Raw genomic sequence first — 27,584 nt, 5'->3', positions numbered from 1 at the left:
CAGTGATTGCACTCTCGTCTCACAAAAGAAATGCAAAATTAAATGATCAAAGTCTGTTGCTGTAGAAAGCTAGGTCACATCTTTAGCTTTGCCAAATCACAAATGAAGTGCAATGTGAATACCTAAAAATCTGTCTTCTGATAATATACGAGAAACATATGTAGAATCATTTTTGACAAGGTAAAGGGCCACACTCTACAGTAAGTCTGGTAATTCCTTCTGAGCTCAATACAACTGTTCAAGATCAAGAGTCTGCTAGTTGAGTCAACACTGGGCTACTCATGTTGTCTTCACCATCATTGAGCTCAATATGTTCTAATTTAATTTGAAGCACAATCAGTAGTTTCAACATTCGCAAAAAAATGAAAGGGCTATGCCTTCTCCAACACTGTATACACATCTAAAAATAAAACAACAAATACACCTGCATTAAAAGTGTGTGTGAATTATCTGTATACTGTGCTCAAAAATGATTGTTTAACCCCCTAAAGTGCCAAGGACGAGTATGCTCGTCCTTTTTGCCTACATTTGCATTTGCATAATAGCCTGGCACTTACAAATGGCAGCCTCATCCGCTGGTTTTGGCAGAAGCTGTTATGTTTGATAAACTATTCCATGGCAGGAAGTTGTCTGAAAAGACAAAAAAAAAATTGCTATGGTTTACCATAATCCTATCTAAGCATAGCCTAAATGAGTCAGGGGTCAAGTCCTAAAAAATTAAGTGGGGGACTCATCAACAAACCTGATGGGAAGTGACGTCACCAGAAATTAGCATATCAAGGTGAAATATGCACATTTCATTAAATAGCCTTTGCATAACCACCCAAATTGCACAGTACAAATGGCATTTGCCTTTCATAAAATCAACACACAAACAAAACCAAGACAGGATATTTTATTCTAATCGTGTTTTGGAAAACGTTTACGGTGTACATCTTTTAAAAAGACTAAATCAGTGACTCAACCAATACAAATGTTTTCCCTGGCACTTGCAGTACCGAAATGAGACATTTCACCTTCAGTTTTTTGTTTTTTTCCATCATGTTATTTAGTGCAGTGGTGAAGTGTCCAGCCTGTAAACCTGACAACTGCATTTCGATCCCAGAGGTCGGTTTTAATTTATAAATTCAAATAGGATATTCTGTGTTTCACATTTTAGCTGGGGGGACTAAGTCCACCCTCTGAAAAAAGTGGGTGGACTCCGTTCCCCCGCGTGTACCCTCGACTTGAGCCCTGTAAATGACTAAAGAAAACATGTGACGAACCGTAGTGTACCTATGTTTTTATACATCAAGTCCTGTTTTCTGTAGATTACAGAGATTATTGTTGCTAAAGCCGCCTCCTTTCTTGCTTCTCAGTGATGAAAGAGGTCGAAGTGAGCGGGAGCGGTTGGGAGCGGTGCTCCTCTACTTTTTAAAAATATGTTTTACAGCTCCCATACTTTTATTTTAAAAAGAAACTGTTCCGGAATGGTTAAGTTTTAAAATAAAAGTGTAGGAGGATGTTGCAGCTTGCATTTTCAGTGCACTGCACTGAACGTTCCCTTAAACAGCAGGAGCATGTGTTTGGGGGTTTGTATTCTGTGTGGGAGGGAGCATGGTGATGAGGTGTGTGGTGAGTGGGTGTAGGCCAGCAGGGAACATAGCTCCACTACTTCTTTTCGTACACTTCGACCACTGTTGACTGGAAAAGATACTGAAGGTGTTTCAAGGGCTTGGATTCATTTTACAGTCAACAAGCAATTGGTGGACACACTATGACATGCGAAAGAAACGTTAACTGAACTTGCGCGTTACAATGTTCCCATGTGTGTCCTCGTGGGTTCTCCATTATTCCGTCTCCATGTGCGTGATTCGGTCATCACGGGACTCAATAACCGAGCTGCTGGAGTTAAAAGCTGCTGCTACGTTGCTCCATCTTATCGGCTCCGCAAGGTGTATCCAGTGATGTGACGTCAGACTGCACGAATACTCCCGGTAAACTAGTAGAACGTTAACTCACACTGTTGCCAGACACACACACGCATGCACGTGTTGCACATGCACTCAACATAAGCATAGCACAGGTTTTGCAGTGTTCTGTGAGTTCTCTGATTCAATCTGTGGATGACCTCCTGGGCACCAACCTGTCTTCAGCTCCTGCCTTCCAACACGTCAGACATCATGCTCGCTTTAGCCCCAAACTTGATGACTCTCAGGGTACATGCTCTGTTTGGCTCTTACCTTCCCATTCATGAATGAGAGGTAACCAATAGAAAACATATGCAGTCCATGTTTTGCTGGGCTCGTTGCTCTAATGGAGATATTACACTGTTGAGAGGACACTCAGCTCTTCGCTCACCAACTAAGAGTCTACAAAGGTGGATGCCTGGCAGGTTTTGCTGGGACCTAATGCAGGGGCCCTTTGCTGGCGGCCACCATTCCTCACGTGCCACTGCCTGCATCAGCGTACGAAATTCATCTCAAGATCTGAAACATTTCGCCTATACCGACATTGTGCTTTTTAAAAAATGTCAATGGCTTCCCCTTGAGCCCTGAATTCTATTCAAAAGCCTGCTGTTTCTATTGCTAAGCCACAAAACCTCTAGAACCCAGCTACACTTCAACAAATCTCTAGCTGTAAACGCTCTGGAACTTGCTCTTATTGGAAAATTATTTGGCGCCTAACCTTTTGGGCACACTGGTGTCATGGTCTATATTCCCCTCACCATCTATCTTCTTAGCCTCCATAATTGCTTAAGACAGAATCTGTATTCAGCTCACACACCTCGCCTCACTTCAGCTCCCCTTTATGTTTTTTGTAACCCACAGTTCACCCATAAATTTGTCATGATCAATCAAAGCACAGGTGATTCTGCAGCCCAAAATGAAACGACCAAGGGCCGGATCACGAGTTGGGCTGTAGCCCTCAATTGTGGTGGGAACGGTGTTGATGCCACATTTAATCACGAGCCTGGCTTATTTATGTCCAGCTCTGAGATGGGGTAAAATATGCCCCAAATATACCCATTGTCGGTGCAATTACCGCGAGCAGTATTACCATGCAGTAATTGTGCCAAAAAATTCCCATGGAGGGTTACTGCTACTGCCAAACGCGTGATCCACTGGTAATACCACCAGATGGGTTGGCGGTACTGCTATTAGCCCGGGCGGTACCGCTGGGATACCATCAAACTCATGATCAGGCCCAAAGTCTGTAATATGTGACTGGGAGACTCAGACAGGGCAGTTTCTCTGCAAAGACGCACTGTTTGAATGCCCTCTGTGTGAAGGATTGCCATTTGGTAAATGAGTGGAAGTCCCAGCTGTGTCAAATTGGATTCTGCCTTGCAAGAGTACAAGGATGAGTAGGGGTAAAATGGCTGACCCAGGCCACACATTTCTACAAACCAAAACATAATGCAATCATACAGGTAAAACAGGGACAATCAAGAGATATTCCTTATTCTGCTTTTGTGGTGGCACGGGCCGAGGGAAGACTATTCTCTTAAGAGGGGTGTAAAGGTGAACCAGTAGTGACCCAAAACACACATTATCACAATCCAAAATAAAAGGAATGTTCAATCAAGATTCTATAAATATATAAACACACCATCTGCAAGTAGAACAAAAAGAGATTACTATACAATAACTCACCCCAGAGGAAATAACATAGAAGATGCAACAGACTGGAGAAACTAGCACTCTGAACATAGTTACTGGGTTGGTAGGTAATAGACTACCATTAAAAGGATATTGGGTTCAAAACAGGAACGATCATGACCTAACCAGTCTCTAGCGCCCAAGTGGACCAGGTCGGTGGGGGCCGTTCAGTGTCACAGTACCTGGAATCATTTCTTGATGGGCCGATGCATCAGGCCCAGGTTCAAAGGCTGATGCGAGCTGATAAGGCTCAGTAAGGTACATAAATATGCAGTCTTTACAAAAAGACGGTAACCATGTATTTGCGCCCTCAGCTTTTTTCCTGCAGTAATTAAAGAGAGAAACATTGTTTTGACTTGATTTTTTTATTTTATTTTGGCCCTCGACACGTGTTTCACCATCTTTTTAAGTCAGACAGTTCTTCAGGAGGGAAGGACAGCCTCTCATCGGCTTAATATTTTGAATACATTTTCTGAAATACAAAATATACATTTCACTTTTAGACTTTCTTTGCCATTCTAAGCAGTAGTAAATAAATACGTTCATCAGATCATTAACCAAGAAACTGTGTGTTTTCTATTTTGTTAAAGATACATTTTAAATACATTGTTTTGTAAAAAGAAAATAAGATTGGTTTCAGCGGACCATGAATTCTTACAAAAAATGGTTACAGATATATACACACTGGAAAGAATCACAGAAGAAATGGACATTTAAATAGATTTGAGTGAGGAAACCGAATTAAGGGCGAAATCAACATTTATATCATTGCTAGCACAAGAAAATGTCATTGACCTATTCCATAAAGCAACAGCAAGAGCATTGAGATCACAGAACTTTTCAGGCAAATTAATCAACACCAAACAAAATCTAAATTGACGAGTAAAAAATGAACTAGACACACTAAGGAAAAACCCAGAAATAACAATCAAAAAAGCCGACAAAGGAGGGAATATAGTTCTGATGAACACAACAGACTATGTCAAAGCAGCTGAGGAACAACTAAATCAAGAATCTTGTTATGAAAAATTACAGACAAATCCAACAGCTGATTTAGTTTTAGAGTGAACTTCAATGCTCCTGAATTGGACAAAACAAAGTCTACTAACGGATACTGAAAAAGATTTTCTCACCAATATTTTTCCTATTTTAGGTACTATCTATTTCATTCCAAAAATACACAAAACATATTTAACATTCCCCTCCTTAAGGCCTATCATCAACAGTATAGGATCCATAACTGAGCCAATATCTAAATATATAGATACACATCTGCAGCCCTTAGTACTTGGTTTAACCTCATTCATAAAAGATACCAAACATGTCATCCAGCAAGTAGAAGAAATAATTTGGGAACAGAATTCCAAGTTAGTCACATTAGATGTCTCATCCTTATACATGAGCATACCACATGAACAAGGTCTAGAAGCAATCAATTATTTTTTTAAGATGAGATCAGTCTCATACTTTTTTTTATTACAAGAATTTTTAAAATAATGTAATTAATTTTTCAACAAACAATACAAACCAAACTTGCAGTGCATAAAATAACATTTTAAACATACATCGCTTCATCATATCCACTGCTTCTCCTATTCCCTACCCCCCTTTCGAGCCTACTCCCTTTCATGTTCTATTTCTGCATCTTGTAATAGGGATTCCTCTTCCATGGTTTACGTTGGGTCTCGTGTTACCTCAAATAGCTCTGCTATTAGTTCTTTCCAGGCTATCAGGGTCTCAGCCTCTTCCTCCCCCCGACATTACTTTCATCTTGCCATATTGCAGTTTCCGCTTCAGCCCATTTCTGTAGATCTTTCCACCATACTTCTATATGTGGTCTATGGCATGTCTTCCACCTCATAGCAATTCACCTCTTTGCAAGTGCATACGCTAGGTTCTTTAATTTACTTACATGCTTGAGTTTACGTGGTCTTGGAACCCTCCTATCAAACAGGCCCACACGAAGTCTACCACAACCTTGATTCCTTTTTCGGCTAGCCTGTGTGCCACCTCACTCAAAAATCGCTCAATGACTGGGCATGACCAGAACATATGCACCATTCCGGCATTTTCCTCATCAAATTTGGGACATGCTTGTCACCCCACTTTTTTAAATTTGGCTATTCTCTGGGGCCTCATATACACCCTATGGGTTACGTACAGTTGTATCTGTTGCAGTCTTGCATTCCTTGACACTTTTTTGTGGTACCCTTGGGCTTGTTCCACATCCCATCACTCATTGGGGCTCCCACTTCATCTTCCCAGTCCCGTCTCAGTTGTGCCACTTCCTTCCCCACATTGGACATCATCAGCTCATATATTCTAGATATCTCATGTCCCCCCTCTGCAATGTCATATATTGTGTCTATGGTAGTGTCCAGTTCTTCTTCTAGTACTACTTCGGACCATGTCTCCTTGATTCTCCGCAGCACTCTATGGTATATGATATACTGGCCCACGTGAAACCCAGTTTCCTCCTCCAACACAGCAAAGTCCCTTATATTCCCCTCCTCCCATATATCACCCATTGTTGCTATTCCCACAGGCTCCCAGTGTTTCCTAATAATCATCCTTAGTTGCTTTTCTCTACCGCCAGCGCCTCTAGTGGTACCTGCGGGGAACATGGGAATGGATTCTCCATTAACTGGCAGGCCCTGTGCCACATCTTCCACCCAAGTATCATCATCTTTGGACGCCCTTCCATCACTGGCTGAGACAGCCACATCATTTCCTTTAGGAAGTATAGGGCACAGTCCTGTCGGAACAGCCTGGACTCTGAGGTTGACTCTTCAGAGAGCCATTTAGCTACATTTTGCAGCTGGCTTGCTATGTAATAAACTTGATAGTTAGGCAGTTTTATGCCCTCTTTCTCATATGAATTTTGTAACTTCCAAAGGGCCACTCTATTCCTCGTCCTATGCCAAAGGAAATCCCTGCACATGCCTTCTATCTTAGCAAAGAACCGCCCCGTTATTAGGTCTGGGATATTCCCAAAATAATGCAAGAGTCTTGGCAGGACCACCATTTTCAACATTGCCCCTCGCCCCATCATCGCCAAGGGTAGCTTCACCCAAAACATCATGCTATTTTCAATTTTCGTGATCGCCTCCACTGTGCTCCACTGGTGTTCCTCTTCCACCGTATGGTATATAGCTATCCCAAGATATCGTAACTTGCGAACCTCTCATGGTATCTGTAGCACTGGTAGCTGTTCTAACGGGATCCCTCGGTACCTGCCCAGTGGAAATATACTCGATTTTTGGGTGTTCACAGCCATATCAGACAGCCTTGCATATCTCTCCATCACTTCCAGAATGTACTGGAGGTTTTCTTCCGGGTGCCGTGAATACAACAACATGTCATCCGCATACAAAGAGATTAAATGCGGTTCATCTCCTACAGGAATGCCTATCGGGTCATACTGTTGTCTTAGGTATATGGCCAAGGGTTCTAGGGCTAGAATATACAGCATAGAAGACCACAGGCATCCCTGCCTAGTGCCTCTATGAAGTTGCCACCTCTCTGATATCACCACTCCTGTCTTAATTCTGGCCACCGGCGCTCTGTATAAAATTTTAGCCCACTGTAGGTACCCAAGCCCTATCCCATAGCCAACCAGGGCAGCCATCAGCCACGGCCATCTTACTGAATCAAAGGCCTTTATTGCGTCTAGCTATACAATTGCCAGTTCGCCTTCATCCTCATTTGCGTGTTCAACAACTCGGTGGAGTCGCCGAAGATTGTTGGATATGTTCCTACTTGGGACATAGACAGTCTGTTTGGGATGTATTAGTTTAGCAATTACCCTCCTCATTGTTTGCCAAGACAGCTGTCAATATTTTACTGTCTTGATTGAGCATTGATAGGAGTCTGTAGGAGCAGCAGTTGTGACCAGGCTTATTAGGTTTGGGTAGCAGTATAATTATCGATTCTCTGAGGGACTCAGGCAGCCTTCCCACTTCATATGCTTTGTTCAGCATTTCTAAAAGCGAGGGAAGCACCTCATCCTTATATGTTTAATAAAATTTGCTTGGGAGTCCATCAGTCCCCAGAGTCTTGCTGGTGGGCAACTGTCTTACTACCTCTTCCAATTCCTCTAAGGTAATCAGAGCCTCCCGCTCCTCCCACTCTTCAACACTGATCTGCGGCAGTCCTATGTCCTCCAGTGTTTCTACTATTTCTTTACGATCACTTTCCTCATCATCTCGATACAAGAGTCTGTAGAACTCTGCAAATTCCTGGTTAACTCCCACCTGGGTGTCTGCTATGTTCCCATCCTCCCTAGCTTTTGTTTTAATTGTGGGCCTGGGGATCTCATTCTTGTATAGCCATGCCAATACCTTCCCTGGTTTATCACCCCTGCATGCTTTCTCTCTAGATACTTCTTATAGTTAAGATTGCGCAGTCTCTCCCAGTGGCCCACACATTTCTGCTGCAGCCTAAATATTACTTCATTATCTTCCTTGGTATTAACAGCCTCACTTAACGCTCTTTCTAGCTCCCTCTCCGTATCTTGCAGTTCAGCCAGGATCCCCCCTTGTAGCCCTTTGGATTTAGCTATAGCTACCCCCCACATTACCACTTTAAAGGCCTCCCAAAGAGTACCTGCTGTCTCTACACTGCTGGTATTGATCTCAAAGTAGTTTATTATTTCCTCCCGCATGTCCTCCCTAAAGATGGTGTCTTTCAGCGCCTCTGCTCTGAGGCGCCATGTCGGGATCTTTGCTCTTGGGGGTCGATATTGCCACCCCAGGATTAGTGGCGAGTGGTCTGCGTTATCTCAGTCAATAACTCCTGTCTAGCAAATATATAGTACAGCCTAGTATGTAGGTTTTGTGGGGCTGAATAGTGTGAATATTGCCTCTCCCGGGGGTGGTGTGACCTCCATACGTCCTCAAACCCAAAATCCTCTAGCAGCATCTGCAGTGCTCTAGCAGCTGGGGTGGGTCTATGTCACAACCATCGCCCTAAACCCCCTCTGGCAAACCGATAGGCCAGGTGGAGTCAGGACTCGGGCCTCTAGAGCCTGGCATCCTCTTCAAAAGTCCTCACGGGGCCAGTCAAAGGTGCCCAGATTTATACCAAATTGGATGTACCACCTGGTCCGAGTCAGAAAAGGAGATGAATGGAAAACCGCCTTCTGTACTAAGTATGGCTTGTTTGAATATCAAGTCATGCCCTTCGGGTTATGCAACGCTCCTGCGGCATTCCAATATTTCATGAATGACGTCTTAAGGGAGTTAATTGATGTGTGCCTCTTAGTGTACATAGACGACATCTTAGTATACTCAGCCTCGGAACAAGATCATGTCAGGCACGTTCGTTCCGTCCTCACCAAGCTCCGTCAACATTGCTTGTTTGCAAAGCTTGAAACATGTTTTTTTCACGTCACCGAAGTAGAATTTCTTGGTTTTATCCTTACTCCAGGAGGCATCAGAATGGACGTGCACAAGGTAGATGCCATTCTGAAATGGCCTTCACCGACGTCTCTGAAAGGGGTACAAAGCATGCTGGGCTTTGCAAGCTTCTACCACCGGTTCATCCCAGACTTCTCTCAGGTTTTGCACACAATCACAGTACTATTACGAAAAAACAATAAAAAGTTTGCTTGGACCGAAGAAGCAGAAGAAGCCTTTCAGCAACTTAAACAAAGGTTTACCTCCGCTCCAATTCTGTGACATCCTCGTCCAGACCTCCCTTATGTCATTGAAACTGATGCGTCCAGTCTCACAATGGGGGCTGTCCTTTCACAGAGAGACCCGGAAACCGGCCAGCTACAACCTGTGGCCCTCTGGTCGAAAAAGTTCTCACCTCCAGAGATTAAGTATGCCATCACGGACAAGGAACTCCTGGCTATCAAATCCACCTTTAAAGCCTGAAGGCAAAACGTTCTTAGGGCCATACACACCATTACAGTCATCACAGACCACCTAAACCTGCAATATCTCAAAACAGCCAAGGCCCAGTCCTCGCGCCAATTACGGTGGGCCCTTTTCTTCGCCGAATATGATTATGTAATCACATTTCGACCAGGAGTCAGAAACTGAAAGGCAGATGCCTTATCTCGCATGGGCATAGATGAAATAGTATATACAACTCCAGACCCAGTACCTATTATAACTGAAGACAAACTCTTGGGTATCATGACAGCCTTAACACAAGCAGAACTACGAAAAGAAATCCACCGGACAATGAATCCTGATGCCTACCTCGCATGGCAAACTCAAGGAGAACAATATACCATCAAGGACCATCTACCCTTTTTTAGGGATCGCCTATATGTACCCAGGAAGGAATTACAACAGCATATTATTTCAAACTATCACGATTCACTGATCGAAGGGCATCCTGGGATCGCCAAAACCCTAGCTAAGGTGAAAGAGAACTTTTGGTGGCCTACCTGGCGTAAGGATATCATTCAGTATATTCAGTCCTGCGGTGTCTGCACACAAAATAAATCACAGAAACAAAAACCATCTGGTCTCCTACAACCATTGGACATTCCTCCAGTTCCATGGCACACTCTTTTCCTTGACTTCATCACTGATCTACCTCCAAGCCAAGGGTTCAACACCATCCTTGTAGTTGTGGACTTATTGTCGGAGATGGCACATTTTATTCCTCTCAAAGGCCTCCCAGATGCAGCCACTCTAGCAAAAGTGTTCCTGGAGGGCGTGGTTAAGCTACATGGCTTCCCTTCAGTTCTCGTCTCTGATCGAGGTAGCCAGTTTGTTTCAAACTTCTGGAAAAAATGTTGTGCAATGGTGCAGATCGACGTTCGGCTATCTACCAGTCACCATCCCCAAACGGACGGCCAAACCGAGAGAACCAATCAGACACTCAAGCAATATTTACGGTGCATGCTGCACCATGAACAAAGGAATTGGACCTAGTATGGCTAGCCGAAAATGCATATAACAATTCTTTGCATTCAAACATGGGACAAACGCCCTTCTATACCCTTTATGCCAGACATCCACGTACCTCTGAACTAGACCTTCCAGCAAGCTTGGAAATGCCAGCGGTAAAGACACTACACACAACCATTACTCAGGCTTTCAAAAGGGCAAAGGAACACCTTATTCATGCCAAAGAAAAACAAAAGAGATTCGCCGACCAACACCGGAAAAGGCCCCTGATTATCAAGTAGGAGAAGATGCAACAGACTGGAGAAACTAGCACTCTGAACATAGTTACTGGGTTGGTAGGTAATAGACTACCATTTAAAGGATATTGGGTTCAAAACAGGAACGATCATGACCTAACCAGTCTCTAGCGCCCAAGTGGACCAGGGAGGTGGGGGCCGTTCAGTGTCACAGTACCTGGAATCATTTCTTGATGAGCTGATGCATCAGGCCCAGGTTCGAAGGCTGATGCCAGCTGATAAGGCTCAGTAAGGTACATAAATATGCAGTCTTTACAAAAAGACGGTAACCACGTATTTGCGCCCTCAGCTTTTTTCCTGCAGTAATTAAAGAGAAAATCATTGTTTTGACTTGATTCTTTATTTATTTTATTTTGGCCCTCGACACGTGTTTCACCATCTTTTTAAGTCAGACAGTTCTTCAGGAGGGAAGGACAGCGTCTCATCGGCTTAATAGTTTGAATACATTTTCTGAAATACAAAATATACATTTCACTTTTAGACTTTCTTTGCCATTCTAAGCACTAGTAAAAAAATAAATACGTTCATCGGATCATTAACCAAGAAACTGAGTGTTTTCTGTTTTGTTAAAGCTACATTTTAAATACATTGATTTGTAACAAGAAAATAAGATTGGTTTCAGCTGACCATGAATTCTTACAAAAAATGGTTACAGATATATACACACTGGAAAGAATCACAGAAGAAGTGGACATTGAAATAGATCTGAGTGAGGAAACCAAATTAAGGGCGAAATCAACATTTATATCATTGCTTGCACAAGAAAATTTCATTGACCTATTCCATAAAGCAACAGCAAGAGCATTGAGATCACAGAACTTTTCAGGCAAATTAATCAACACGAAACAAAATCTAAATTGGCAAGTAAAAATTGAACTAGACACACTAAGGAAAAACCCAGAAATAACAATCATAAAAGCCGACAAAGGAGGGAATACAGTTCTGATTAACACAACAGACTATGTCAAAGCAGCTGAGGAACAACTAAATCATGAATCTTGTTATGAAAAATTACAGACAAATCCAACAGCTGATTTAGTTTTAGAGTGGACCTCAATGCTCCTGAATTGGACAAAACAAAGTCTACTAACGGATACTGAAAAAGATTTTCTCACCCATACTTTCCCTATTGTAGGTACTATCTATTTCATTCCAAAAATACACAAAACATATTTAACATTCCCCTCCTTTAGGCCTATCATCAACAGTATAGGATCCATAACTGAGCCAATATCTAAATATATAGATACACATCTGCAGCCCTTAGTACTTGGTTTAACCTCATTCATAAAAGATACCAAACATGTCATCCAGCAAGTAGAAGAAATAATTTGGGAACAGAATTCCAAGTTAGTCACATTAGATGTCTCATCCTTATACATGAGCATACCCCATGAACAAGGTCTAGAAGCAATCAATAATTTTTTTAAGATGAGATCAGTCTCATACTTTTTTTTATCACAAGAATTTTTAAAATAATGTTATTAATTTTTCAACAAACAATACAAACCAAACTTGCAGTGCATAAAATAACATTTTAAACATACATCGCTTCATCATATCCACTGCTTCTCCTATTCCCTACCCCCCTTTCGAGCCTACTCCCTTTCGTGTTCTATTTCTGCATCTTGTAATAGGGATTCCTCTTCCATGGTTTACGTTGGGTCTCGTGTTACCTCAAATAACTCTGCTATTAGTTGTTTCCAGGCTATCAGGTTCTCAGCCTCTTCCTCCCCCCGACATTACTTGCATCTTGCCATATTGCAGTTTCTGCTTCAGCCCATTTCTGTAGATCTTTCCACCATACTTCTATTTGTGGTCTATGGCATGCCTTCCACCCCATAGCAATTCTCCTCTTTGCAAGTGCATACGCTAGGTTCTTTAATTTACTCACATGCTTGAGTTTATGTGGTCTCGGAAACCCTCCTATCAAACAGGCCCACACGAAGTCCACCACAACCTTGATTCCTTTTTCGGCTAGCCTGTGTGCCACCTCACTCCAAAATCGCTCAATGACTGGGCATGACCAGAACATATACACCATTCTGGCATTTTCCTCATCACATTTGGGACATGCTTGTCACCCCACTTTTTTAAATTTGGCTATTCTCTGGGGCCTCATATACACCCTATGGGTTACGTACAGTTGTATCTGTTGCAGTCTTGCATTCCTTGACACTTTTTTGTGGTACCCTTGGGCTTGTTCCACATCCCATCACTCATTGGGGCTCCCACTTCCTCTTCCCAGTCCCGTCTCAGTTGTGCTACTTCCTTCCCCACCTTGGACATCATCAGCTCATATATTCTAGATATCTCATGTCCCCCCTCTGCAATGTCATATATTGTGTCTATGGTCGTGTCCAGTTCTTCTTCTAGTACTACTTCGGACCATTTCTCCTTGATTCTCCGCGGCACTCTATGGTATGTGATATACTGGCCCACGTGAAACCCAGTTTCCTCCTCCAACACAGCAAAGTCCCTTATATTCCCCACCTCCCATATATCACCCATTGTTGCTATTCCCACAGGCTCCCAGTGTTTCCTAATAATCATCCTTAGTTGCTTTTCTCTACCGCCAGCGCCTCTAGTGGTACCTGCGGGGAACATGGGAATGGATTCTCCATTAACTGGCAGGCCCTGTGCCACATCTTCCACCCAAGTATCATCATCTTTGGACGCCCTTCCATGTCTGGCTGAGATAGCCACATCATTTCCTTTAGGAAGTATAGGGCACAGTCCTGTCGGAACAGCCTGGACTCTGAGGTTGACTCTTCAGAGAGCCATTTAGCTACATTTTGCAGCTGGCTTGCTATGTAATAAACTTCATAGTTCGGCAGATTTATGCCCCCTTTCTCATATGAATTTTCTAACTTCCAAAGGGCCACTCTATTCCTCGTCCTATGCCAAAGGAAATCCCTGCACATGCCTTCTATCTTAGCAAAGAACCGCCCCGTTATTAGGTATGGGATATTCCCAAAATAATGCAAGAGTCTTGGCAGGACCACCATTTTCAACATTGCCCCTCGCCCCATCATCGCCAAGGGTAGCTTCACCCAAAACTTCATGCTATTTTCTATTTTCTTGATCGCCTCCTCTGTGTTCCACTGGTGTTCCTCTTTCACCGTATGGTATATAGCTATCCCAAGATATCATAACGTGCGAACCTCTCATGGTATCTGTAGCACTGGTAGCTGTTCTAACGGGATCCCTCGGTACCTGCCCAGTGAAAATATACTTGATTTTTGGGTGTTCACAGCTATACCAGACACCCTTGCATATCTCTCCATCACATCCAGAATGTACTGGAGGTTTTCTTCCGGTTGCCGTGAATACAACAACATGTCATCCGCATACAAAGAGATTAAATGCGGTTCATCTCCTACAGCAATGCATATCGGGTCATACTGTTGTTTTAGGTATATGGCCAAGGGTTCTAGGGCTAGAATATACAGCATAGAAGACCACGGGCATCCCTGCCTAGTGCCTCTATGAAGTTGCCACCTCTCTGATATCACTGCTCCTGTTTTAATTCTGGCCAACGGCGCTCTATATAAAATTTTAGCCCACTGTAGGTACTCAAGCCCTATCCCATAGCCAACCAGGGCAGCCATCAGCCACGGCCATCTGACTGAATCAAAGGCCTTTATTGCGTCTAGCGATACAATTGCCAGTTCGCCTTCATCCTCATTTGCGTGTTCAACAACTCGGTGGAGTCGCCGAAGATTGTTGGATATGTTCCTATTTGGGACATAGCCAGTCTGGTCGGGATGTATTAGTTTAGCAATTACCCTCCTCATTCTTTGCCAAGACAGCTGTCAATATTTTACTGTCTTGATTGAGCATTGATAGGAGTCTGTAGGAGCTGCAGTTGTGACCAGGCTTATTAGGTTTGGGTAGCGGTATAATTATCGATTCTCTAAGGGACTGAGGCAGCCTTCCCACTTCATATGCTTTGTTCAGCATTTCTAAAAGCGAGGGAAGCACCTCATCCTTATATGTTTAATAAAATTTGCTTGGGAGTCCATCAGTCCCCGGAGTCTTACTGGTGGGCAATTGTCTTAGTACCACTTCCAATTCCTCTAAGGTAATCAGAGCGTCCAGTTCCTCCCACTCTTCAACACTGATCTGCAGCAGTCCTATGTCCTCCAGTGTTTCTACTCTTTCTTTACGATCAGTTTCCTCATCATCTCGATACAAGAGTCTGTAGAACTCTGCAAATTCCTGGTTAACTCCCACCTGGGTGTCCGCTATGCTCCCATCCTCCCTAGCTTTTGTTTTAATTGTGGGCCTGGGGGTCTCATTCTTGTATAGCCATGCCAAGACCCTCCCTGGTTTATCACCCCCTGCATGCTTTCTCTCTAGATACTTCTTATAGTTAAGATTGCACAGTCTCTCCCAGTGGCCCACACATTTCTGCTGCAGCCTAAATATTACTTCATTATCTTCCTTGGTATTACCAGCCTCACTTAACGCTCTTTCTAGCTCCCTCTCCATATCTTGCAGTTCAGCCAGGATCCCCCGTTGTAGCCCTTCGGACTTAGCTATAGCTACCCCCCACAGTACCACTTTAAAGGCCTCCCAAAGCGTACCTGCTGTCTCTACACTGCTGGTATTGATCTCAAAGTAGTTTATTATTTCCTCCCTCATGTCCTCCATAAAGATGGTGTCTTTCAGCACCTCTGCTCTGAGGTGCCATGTCGGGATCTTTGCTCTCGGGGGTCGATATTGCCACCCCAGGATTAGTGGCGAGTGGTCTGCGTTATCTCAGTCAATAACTCCTGTCTAACAAAAATATAGAACAGCCTAGTATGTAGGTTTTGTGGGGCTGAATAGCGCGAATATTGCCTCTCCCGGGGGTGGTGTGACCTCCATACGTCCTCAAACTCAAAATCCTCTAGCAGCTTCTGCAGTGCTCTAGCAGCTGGGGTGGGTCTATGTCACAACCCTCGCCCTAAACCCCCTCTGGCAAACCGATCGGCCAGGTGAAGTCAGGACTCGGGCCTCTAGAGCCTGGCATCCTCTTCAAAAGCCCTCACGGGGCCAGTTAAAGGTGCCCAGATTTATACCAAATTGGACCTTCGAGGAGCATACCACCTGGTCCGAGTCAGAAAAGGAGATGAATGAAAAACCGCCTTCTGTACTAAGTATGGCTTGTTTGAATATCAAGTCATGCCATTCGGGTTATGCAACGCTCCTGCGGCATTCCAATATTTCATGAATGACGTCTTAAGGGAGTTAATTGATGTGTGCGCCTTAGTGTACATAGACAACATCTTAGTATACTCAGCCTCGAAACAAGATCATGTCAGGCAAGTTCGTTCCGTCCTCACCAAGCTCCGTCAACATTGCTTGTTTGCAAAGCTTGAAAAATGTTTTTTTCACGTCACCGAAGTAGAATTTCTTGGTTTTATCCTTACTCCAGGAGGCATCAGAATGGACGTGCACAAGGTAGATGCCATTCTGAAATGGCCTTCACCGACGTCTCTGAAAGGGGTGCAAAGCATGCTGGGCTTTGCAAGCTTCTACCACCGGTTCATCCCAGACTTCTCTCAGGTTGTGCACACAATCACAGTACTATTATGAAAAAACAATAAAAAGTTTGCTTGGACCGAAGAAGCAGAAGAAGCCTTTGAGCAACTTAAACAAAGGTTTACCTCTGCTCCAATCCTGTGACATCCTCGTCCAGACCTCCCTTATGTCATTGAAACTGATGCGTCCAGTCTCACAATGGGGGCTGTCCTTTCACAGAGAGACCCGGAAACCGGCTAGCTACATCCTGTGGCCCTCTGGTCGAAAAAGTTCTCACCTCCAGAGATTAAGTATGCCATCACGGACAAGGAACTCCTGGCTATCAAATCCGCCTTTAAAGCCTGGAGGCACTACCTTCTGGGGGCCATACACACCATTACAGTCATCACAGACCACCGAAACCTGCAATATCTCAAAACAGCCAAGGCCCAGTCCTCGCGCCAATTACGGTGGGCCCTTTTCTTCGCCGAATATGATTATGTAATCACATTTCGACCAGGAGTCAGAAACGGAAAGGCAGATGCCTTATCTCGCATGGGCATTGATGAAATAGTATATACAACTCCAGACCCAGTACCTATTATACCTGAAGACAAACTCTTGGGTATCACGACAGCCTTAACACAAGCAGAACTACGAAAAGAAATCCAATGGACAATGAATCCTGATGCCTACCTCGCATGGCAAACTCAAGGAGAACAATATACCATCAAGGACCATCTACCCTTTTTTAGGGATCGCCTATATGTACCCAAGAAGGAATTACAACAGCATATTATTTCAAACTATCACAATTCACTGATCGAAGGGCATCCTGGGATAGCCAAAACCCTAGCTAAAGTGAAAGATAACTTTTGGTGGCCTACCTGGCGTAAGGACATCATTCAGTATATTCAGTCCTGCGGTGTCTGCGCACAAAATAAATCACAGAAACAAAAACCATCTGGTCTCCTACAACCATTGGACATTCCTCCAGTTCCATGGCACACTCTTTCCCTTGACTTCATCACTGATCTACCTCCAAGCCAAGGGTTCAACACCATCCTTGTAGTTGTGGACTCATTGTCAGAGATGGCACATTTTATTCCTCTCAAAGGCCTCCCAGATGCAGCCACTTTAGCAAAAGTGTTCCTGGAGGGCGTGGTTAAGCTACATGGCTTCCCTTCAGTTCTTGTCTCTGATCGAGACAGCCAGTTTGTTTCAAACTTCTGGAAAAAATGTTGTGCAATGGTGCAGATCGATGTTCGGCTATCTACCAGTCACCATCCCCAAACGGACGGCCAAACCGAGAGAACCAATCAGACACTCAAGCAATATTTACGGTGCATGCTGCACCATGAACAAATGAATTGGACCTACTATGGCTAGCCGAATATGCATATAACAATTCTTTGCATTCAAGCATGAGACAAACGCCCTTCTATACCCTTTATGCCAGACATCCACGTACCTCTGAACTAGACCTTCCAGCCAGCTTGGAAATGCCAGCGGTAAAGACACTACACACAACCATTACTCAGGCTTTCAAAAGGGCAAAGGAACACCTTATTCATGCCAAAGAAAAACAAAAGAGATTCGCCGACCAACACCGGAAAAGGCCCCTGATTATCAAGTAGGAGACAAAGTTTGGTTAGCCTCTAAATTCGTACCCATCAAGGGAACCCAGACCTTTCATCCCAGATTCTTAGGACCCTATACCATTAAGGCAATTATCAACCCAGCAGCCATGAAACTGGAATTACCACCTAATCTACACATCCAACCGGTATTCCATGTGTCCCTCCTGAAGCCAATGCAACCCGGCACATGGATTGGGACACCACCAAAGCCCATACTTGTTGACGGAGAACCAGAATTCGAAGTCAAAGATATCTTGGACTCTAAATACTCTAGGGCCAAGCTATATTATCTCGTCGATTTGAAAGGATTTGGACCACAAGATAGATCCTGGGAGCCCAGTGAGAATATCCACGCGCCATGTCTAATCAGGAAATTCCATCAGAACTTCCCAACCAAACCTGGGCCAGACAGAAGGAACACCATGGGAGGGGCCTTAGGGGGGAGTGTTGTCACGACCCTCGTCCTCGTCAATGCGTTTGCCTCGTCCTAAACCCCCTCTGGCAAACGCATTGGCCAGGTGGCATCAGGACTCGGGCCTCTAGAGCCTGGCATCCTCTTCAAAAGCCCTCACGGGGCCAGTCCTGGCACCTATAGTGCCAGGCTCATACACCATGAAAAACAATGTGCTTGGGAACTACTTTATTGTATTGTCAGCCAACATGGAGGCATCCATATAGCTTGGTTCCTAAGAACCAAGCTATGCGGTGTAGTGTTTTGGGTGTGGCAGCCTAGGGACTACTTTACCTGGACTATTTTGTTGGGGCTATTTAAACCACATCCGAGCAAGACAACACGCTTCGTGTTACTTTGCAGCATGCAACGTGACGCTCACCTTGTCCAGCTATTCCCTTGAACCTCGGAGAAGCAGAACCTGCAAGGTGACAAAAGGAACATCATTAGCAGCAGCATCTTACCTGCAGTCTTCATCTTTAAACACTCACAGCTACTGAGAACAGCTTCCTCAAATCTGCATGCCTCCTGGACAGAACGTCCTGAAAGAGGAAGATAGAGGCAACTTTAAAGAAAGCAGTAGAGACATTTACAAATTACGAACTGCTCAAAAGGTTTACCTGGCTGGTCGCCTCTCGGCTGGCACCGCACCGGACATTCCACTCGCGCTGAAGAACACTGCGACCTACGAGGAAGGAAAACACAGGTTAGCAAAGGCAAGACTTCGCAGCGCTGCGCATAGCGCTTACTTGCCGCATCCTAGCGCTCTTAATGCGCCATCATTTACCAGCGGGGCTCAACCAAGCCATTTCGCCGCGCTGAGCTCTGCATACCTAAGGGAGAAAAAAGAGACATTTTAAACCAAGAAAGGCATGCAGGATAGCAACAAAACTAAAGAACAGCAGTAAGACCTACCTGAACAATATCAAACGGGCCGGAGTCAGTGAAGTAACTGGACCGCACTCGCCCATGAAAGACAACGCGCCCCTGCAAAGAAGGCAGGACGGAGAGTACGCCTAATTCTACCACAAGGTCAGGAGAGGGCACCAGAGGGACTGAAATCATACAGGGGTGGAGGGAGGATACTTACCCCAGTCGGTCAGTCTTGAACACAGTCCTCCTGTATTTTCAGGCGGAACCTTCCCCGCAGACCACATCAGGGCAAAGCTAAGAAGCATACCAGTGAGTAACCCGGCTGGGTGGCACCCCTGTGGATACCAGGTGAGCGTAACAGTCTATCCATTTTACCATCTGATCTGTCTACCCCAGGGTTTAACACGCAATTAAAATCTCCTCCCCAGATCAAGATCAGTCTCATACTTTAGACAACATGAGATGCTCTTGGAAATGCTTAACTTACACTGAATAATAATGTTTTCCTGTTTAATGGTCAGGTCTATAGACCAAAACAAGGAATGGCCATGGGAGCGAAATTTGCACCAGCCTATGCCAACCCTTTATGTAAGACATTTTGAAATGGAACATGCTGGAACCCATGAATATTTCACTACAAACATTGTACATTGGGGTTGATATATAACAATTTACTTTTGATACGGAATGGAGATTCAGTAGCCTTAGGGAAATACTTTGATTACCTTAACACAAATCAATATAATCTGAAATTCAAAATGAATCAAAGTACAAACTCAATACAATTCCTGGATTTGGAACTCTACATCAAAAATGGAAGAATACTAACCAGCAGGAAACACAATTCTACATGCAGGAAGTCATCACCCATGACATGATGTAAGAGATATACCTTATGGTGAAATGTTGAGAATTAAAAGGAATTGCTCTGAATCACAAGAATATGAGAAACATGCAAAAAAATAAATACAAAAATTCAAAGCAAGAGGGTACAAAAACAAGCACCTAAATAAGACCTATGAAAAAACAAAGACAAGACAAAGATCAGAACTTCTAGCAAACAAACATGTCACAAAAGAAGATATCCAACAACAAAAATTATAATTTCATATAGCTCAAATGCTAAACAAATTCAAGAAATTCTCAAGAAAAATTGGCATATCCTACAAATGGATCAGGACATTACAGGACATATTGAAGAGAATGTGAACATCACTTTCAAAAAAGCAAAGAGCCTAAAAGACATTTTGAGCCATTCTCATTTCTCATTAAGAAGAACCAAAAGAAGGACTAACACAACTATAGGACAGAGAACCCCTAAAAGGGAACTTTAAATGTGGAACATGCATAAGTTGCCAATATTCAGAAAATGGAAAACAAACAATAAGTTTGCCAAACGGAAAGAAACACAAAATTGAAGATTTCATAAACTGCAATACTGAAATAGTAATATATTCAATAAAATGCATTTGCAACAAAATCTATGTAGGCAGCACAATGAGAACATTGAAAACAAGAATTCAAGAACATTTTAGAGATATAAACAGGAATGACATGAGATACCCCCTAGGATATCATCACCTGACAGAACATACTAACGAATCCAAACATGAAAAGACATTTTTGGAAATGAAAGAATAACCAAGCCACAGAGAGGTGGAAATTTGGAAAAAAATACTAAGATCCAGAGAAGCCTTTTTGGATTTGTACTCTTGACAGTTGCCATACAGGTTTAAACACATATGCGGAACTGATTCTTTAAACAAAGATTATCACAAAAGCTGTTCAGCCAGAGGAAAATTAAGCGTTAGAAACAAAGACTGCAACAATTGTGTGAAAAAACAGTGAAATGTATGTATTTCTATTGATGTAAATTGAATGAAAAAATGTACAGATCAAGCACCAAAAAATGTGTATATACTCTGCAATCAGTATTCAATAAATATAGTTCTAAAAAAAGAACAAGTAAGGGAGAATTTAAAAGTCCCCAATCCAAAATGGCACACTCACGTGCTTTAAAAATGGTAAATAATGGGATTATAAAATATATAATCACTAAACATAGTGAATATTTAAATACATTAGAGTAGAAACAATATTAAGAAGCTAAACAAAATATGAAATTAAGAAATAGAAATAGTTCCCAACCCAAAATGGAGGAATAGCGATCACGTGACAATAAAAATCACGTGACTTAAAATGAAACGAAATTAGGAAAAAGAAATAGTTCCCAACCCAAAATGGAGGAATAGCGATCATGTGACAATAAAATCACGTGACTGCGACACAAAATGAGACTAAATACAGAAGAGGAAACACAAGCATACAGGTTAGCAAGCCGTGGTGATCTGACCTCCCCCAAGGCTTCACCCACATATAAGACATTATGAAGTAAGAAATCTAAGATCCACCAGTTAGTTAATAGAAAGTAGCAAGTAGCAAAACTAAAAAGCTTTCTCCCTTTTCTACCTTGCTCACAACTCTAAAACTGTGCATCAAATAGAAAAAAAGGGAGAACAAACTTTATATTTCAAAATATGATTCTGTTACCAAAGAACAATTAAAAAGTGAGTGCTCGGAGTGTAACCATTGTTTGTAAGAATTCATGGTCAGCTGAAACCTTATTTTCTTGTTACAAATCAATGTATTCAACATGTATGTTTAACAAAATAGAAACCACACAGTTTCTTGGTTAATGATCTGGTGAAAGTAATTTTCTTTTTACTAGTGCTTAGAATGATAAAGAAAGTCTAAGAGTGAAATTTATATTTTGTATTTCAGAAAATGTATTCAAACTATTAAGCCGATGAGAGGCTTTCCTTCCCTCCTGAAGAACTGTCTGACTTAAAAAGACAGTGAAACACACGTTGAGGGCAAAAATAAAATAAGAAAAGAATCAAGTCAAAACTATTTTCCTCTCTTTATTTACTACACAAGGAAAAGAAGCTGAGGGTGCAAATACATGGTTACCCTCTTTTTTAAAACTGCATATTGATTTCCTCATAAACCTGAACAGCCTCAGACTTGGTAACCACAGTGCAGCCCAGCGACACATATTAAACACAAAAAAAACAAATGAATCCCAAAGGAAGGCTCACCACAAGGATGTGTAAGGCTGTTAAAGGACACTTGGACCTTGAAACTAAATCAGTAAGGCACGTAGGATCGTGGAGGCCCTGGCAGCAAGTGGGCATTGAGTAGGGTTGAATGCAGATGCATTGTGTGGTTGAACAGAAGCAGTTCAAGTTATGCTGGTCAGGGCAACCCCAAGAATGTTTCCGAGTTGGCCAGGCCGGGTCAGGCTTTGACTGCTGTGAGCGGTCAGTGAGTGATGCTCCAGAGGTTTGAGTCTCTGGGCGATGGTCATTGAAGACGTGATCAAGGATGAGTTGATTCAAGTGCAGTGATTGCGGTGACAGTTCTTGGGCTAGGTGGGCTGAGTAGTGGTTGTAACCCAGGTTAGAGGCAGCAAGAGACACTCCAGAGATTCAGCTCAGGTTCCAATGTCACGTAGATGCTTCGGGACAAGTAGGAGATGTGAGTTGCTACGAAACAATGCAGTATTGATCTGGTTAATATGCAGTGCAATAGTTTGGATGGTTGGAGGAACACAAACACCAGCACCCTCCCTATTGTTCAGGATGTAGGGAACACAGAACAACAGGTTTGGTGCGATATAACAGGGAGTTTCAGCTGTCAAGCTTTCGCAAAGAACTTGAGGACAGGATACTGCATTTCAGGGTCTGCCCTTCTGGTACACAAAATCGGTTGCAAAGTGATTGGTTCTGGTACAAAGCAACAGATGTTCCCTGGGAGAGGTTTGGGGACAAATCTTTCTTCTGTCTTTGACAGCTCCTTCCTCACCTCAGAGGACTTTGGACAGTGCAAATGTCTTAAAGGAAGTCCAAGTTGGAATGTTCAGGAATTCTCTTCAGCCTTAAAGGATCCTTGAGGAACTGAGGGAATTCTGCCGAGGAGGTACAAGAATCCTTCTTTTAAGGGCACAGTCCCTCAGGTGATTGGTCTAAAGGTAGGGTGCTTTAGGGCAATAATCCCTGCTGCTGGCTGGAGTGGACTTCACCATGTTGTTCTTGCACCCAAATTGCTTTGCTCCAGAGGAAGTGGAGGAGACAGGAAAGATAAGGAGAGACAGTGAGTAAATGATTGTGGAAGGCTTCTTACAGTCTCAAGAGCACTCCTGCCTATTCTACTTCTGCCCCCTTCCCTCCTACTGACAACAAAGACCTTTAGATAAGTAGCACTCTCGTGTAAGGCTACTCTTAGTGAATGGGTGTGCTCCTCTGATACCTCTGTCCAGGAAAGCAGCCTGCTGTATCCCTGACTCCGGGGGAGGGGGTCACCGTCCCTCCCAAGGAGAATGAAAGAGGAGCTGGGTCCTCTGGTTTTCTGTCCTGCCTTGTGGCTGTATCGTCCCATCTGACCCAAATGCACATTTCCTTCAACAGCAGAGCTGACTCACAGGAGCTGACACATGCAATATCAATTGGGATGTGGCAGCCATGATCAAAAGTACCGCCATGCACTATGCCTAAACTCAAGCATAGCATATTCTTCGAGATGACCCTGCCACCAGCATGTGGTACTCATGATCATCGCAGGTTTGGTACAGAGGGCATGTCGTAAATGATGCCCCTATGCTGCATTGACTTTGATGCCTCTGCAGTGGTCGAGTGGGCATCTTGTGACTTTTGAAGCTGCCATTTGCCGCAAGGAAATGTGGGACTTCAGATCAGGCTACTGATGCAGAAGAAGGGTGTAAGAGCAGTATGCTTGTGGCATGGAGTTGTGGAAAATGGGGATCTGGTTAGCTGGTTACCACTTTGGTGAAGAGATCACCTGCATCATGTTATGTACTAATAAACATTTTTTAAAAAGCCAGGGCTTTGCATCCTTGCCAGCTGGCAATTACTCAAATCACCGTTTTTCTTTTTTAACAATAAAATGCTGAAACGGTTGTCTGCTAAACAGATCACCTTTCATGCCATACACATAGTGATCAAATATGTCACAGCTGCAGATGATTGCAAAGTCACTGTAGGCAAAGGGTGAATTTAAATCTGCACCTCTGATCCAAAAGCCTAATAATTATAATACACTTTCACTTAGTGCAGAGTAAACTTGAAATATAGGCCATACCTGGATTTTGGTATGGTGGCACATAATTATTAAAGCCACATCAGCTTTGTAGCATACCCATGTCAACACTGTGAAAGGCAGGCCAGCTGCGAAAAGGATGTTTGTACTCTAATACTCTAGTCCGTTCGACCCGTCTCTGCTCAGTAAGGAAAACTATGCCTTTCTTTCATCCACTGTAAGGTCTAGTAACAACCCTCTCCATTTAGGAAGCTCCCAGCAGGAGTCTCCTGAGGACCAAACTTTAAAACGGTCCACAAGAAACAAAAGAGCCAGCCTCAATTCAGCAGTATTTCATATTAATAAGCTTTGAAGTTGCAATCTTTAGAAGTGGGCGTGATTAGACAGAAAGGAATGGAGGAAGGATTCTTCCATCTTGGTTTTCTGTGGGCTTCTCTTTCCTTCCTGCATCCCTCACATCCCATATGTGGGTTTACTAACTCAAATAATAAATGGCTTAAGCCGATTTGATCATTCTGTTTTGTACAATCCAGGGTACGATGCATATGTGATTTTTTAAAAGATTGTGACCAACAAGATGGAGTATTCTCCCTGTAGCAGGCGAATACCATCAAAATTACAACACAATGTTAATCACATTGTATCACTTTTACAGAAATTTCCAGCCGCATTTCACTGACACATAATTAAAAAATGGGATGATTATTCCCCATTAACATAGTGACAACCAATGCAACAACCATACTAAGAAATGGCTGCCATATTTTCCATCAAGAATCATGGTCGAAGATCTCGTCACGCCTCCGGTGACGTGCGCAGAACTATCCTTGGTTAGTGCGCACACATCAGAGAGACATTGTTCCTATTCCGCGGATCGAGCACCCGGAGGGCAATCATTAAGAATCACGTATTACGCTGACAAGGTAAGCGAGCAATAGTCAACCAGTGAACTCCTCACTCCTACAATATGATTCTTTGCTGCATTACCAAACAGTGCACAAGATTCTTAAATCTCCGGTCCGTTTCTATGTTTAAGAAACACAGACTGCCGCGGTACATGAGCCAGAAGCTGCCAACACTGGTACCATGCTGTTTTTCCATCCCCACACCTAGTATCGCAGTAAAACAGGTGGGAGCCTTCTTAACACTCTGTTTAACAAAATTGATTTAAACAAGCACAATGTATGTCATAATGACAACATCAAGTGGGTTGACTTTCAATGTAACGATTACCTCTTTCTGAAATGCAGAATATGTACCAGCATGCATTCAACGGGTTCCATCACTTCCCACACTAGCCCCCCCACCCCTCCCTTGGGTATTAGAGTAAGCACACTACCACACAGTGGGCCTCATTCCGAGTTTGGAGGTAATCATGGTGCTATTAGTGCCATGAATACCTCCAATACTGGTACCGAGTCCGCCCTCGTTCAATGGGGACTTACCAGTCTATTCCAAACTTTGCAGGACCGGTAAGTCCCCACTGAAAAAGCCATTCCCCATTCCCATTTGAGCCCCCATAGGGCTCAACGGGAAGGCGCTAATAACGGTACCGCAAATTGTGGTACCGTTATTAGCTCTAAAGTCCCTTAACGGGTCCCATCCTTAACGCCTGGTAAAACCAGGCGTTAAGGAAGGGACCCGCTAAGGGAACTCAGAATAGGGCGCAAAGGGATTACCGGCACCGGTGTCCTTACCGGTGCCCGGTATCCCTTTGTGCCAAACTCAGAATGAAACCCATTGTCTTTTGCCGAGGCACGCTGAAGTTGAATCATCACTGATAACAATAATGGTCCCGAAGAAGATGGCTTAATTGCACATGCCATTGAAACCGGTCGACCTTTTTTGGTCATGAGGGTCCTCATGACCATTTTGATATCGCTGACAATAAGGAGGGATACACGAAACAGAAATTACATTTAAAACTCACATACTGTGAGCCTTTTAAGGTGTCCTATTCACATGGGAACAATTCTTTATATAGTGTCCTATTGAGCACAACCATTTGTATGCAGCATACTTGATGCCTAAGAGTGAATACATTATTAATAGAAATCCCATGCCCAATAATGGTTTTGCCAGCCAATCAGCTGTTTCAACAAGATCTAATAGCCAGTCCTGTTGTCCAAAATAGCCAACTGGCTGTGCTTATTTGTTTGTATCTTTACTACTACAAAGGTTAACGAAATCTGACATGCCCACACAATTGGTGGCAATGAGGGATAATCTCTTCTACATCTATCCCTGTTAGATAGGCAGTGCATCTCTCACTACCTATGGCCAGGCACCTCTGTCAGGGTGAGGGTGTTCTTCCTCTGGGGACAGTTAGCACATTGTTCCCCCAATTGTTGTTTGCCCTACATGTGACAGTCAGTCCACATCAATTCTTTTTCTCCCAAAGAACCGTTTATGTTGTGCTAGAGATCCCTCACATCCTGTACAGCAAAGCACTTTTCTACAAAGGCAAAAGCCACTTGTTAACTCAACAGGATTTGGAAACCTTAAAGCAGGTTTGCTTTTACCCAATACTAGGTGGCCTTTTTCCTTCATGAAGAAGAGGACTCACACTCCTTCTATAATTCATTTTAGACCTTCAAGAACGCTAAGCAGAATGTGTGTGGGCCCCGCTATGAGAGCAGTTCTTTCCAAAGTCCTGCAGTTGTGATGTGAATGCAAGTGTTTCAAGGCAGAGTCATGCTCTGCTACCTAACCATCCAAGGGCACACTGTGGGTAAACTGCTGTTGGACCAAGACAGGCCTCTCTGCCTGCTGCACTGGCACCTAGACCCCTCACTTTAGGACTCCTGCTGGTGACTAGCCTATGCTTGGTCAGGATTGAAGGGTTTAAGGGCAGATCTTGTCACTGAGCCACTGGATTGGGACTCACAGAATCAGAGGAAGCAAAATAGCTGGTTTCCTGCATTCTAAAGCATCAAACTGTCATCAAACCAGAGTCAACTGTATTCAAATGCATTCATACCACCAGGAGCAGCAGTGCTGTGTTTGGCATTTCTCTGAACCTTCTATGAATGGCTGTTTCCGTATTCATCAAACTGGCTCAACGCCACATCATACCAAGCAGAGCCATTTTCTATTCTCTTCAAACTAACTCACTGCTTTGCACAACTTTGAACCACTGACTCTTCGAACCTCATATTGGACCATCAGGATCACAGCTTAGAACCGCTCGA

Source organism: Ambystoma mexicanum, chromosome 3q (assembly GCF_040938575.1).
Source record: "Ambystoma mexicanum isolate Mex_15411 chromosome 3q, UKY_AmexF1_1, whole genome shotgun sequence".
NCBI lineage: Eukaryota > Metazoa > Chordata > Amphibia > Caudata > Ambystomatidae > Ambystoma > Ambystoma mexicanum.
The sequence above is the reverse complement of the archived record's forward strand: the minus strand, read 5'-3'. Positions refer to the sequence as shown.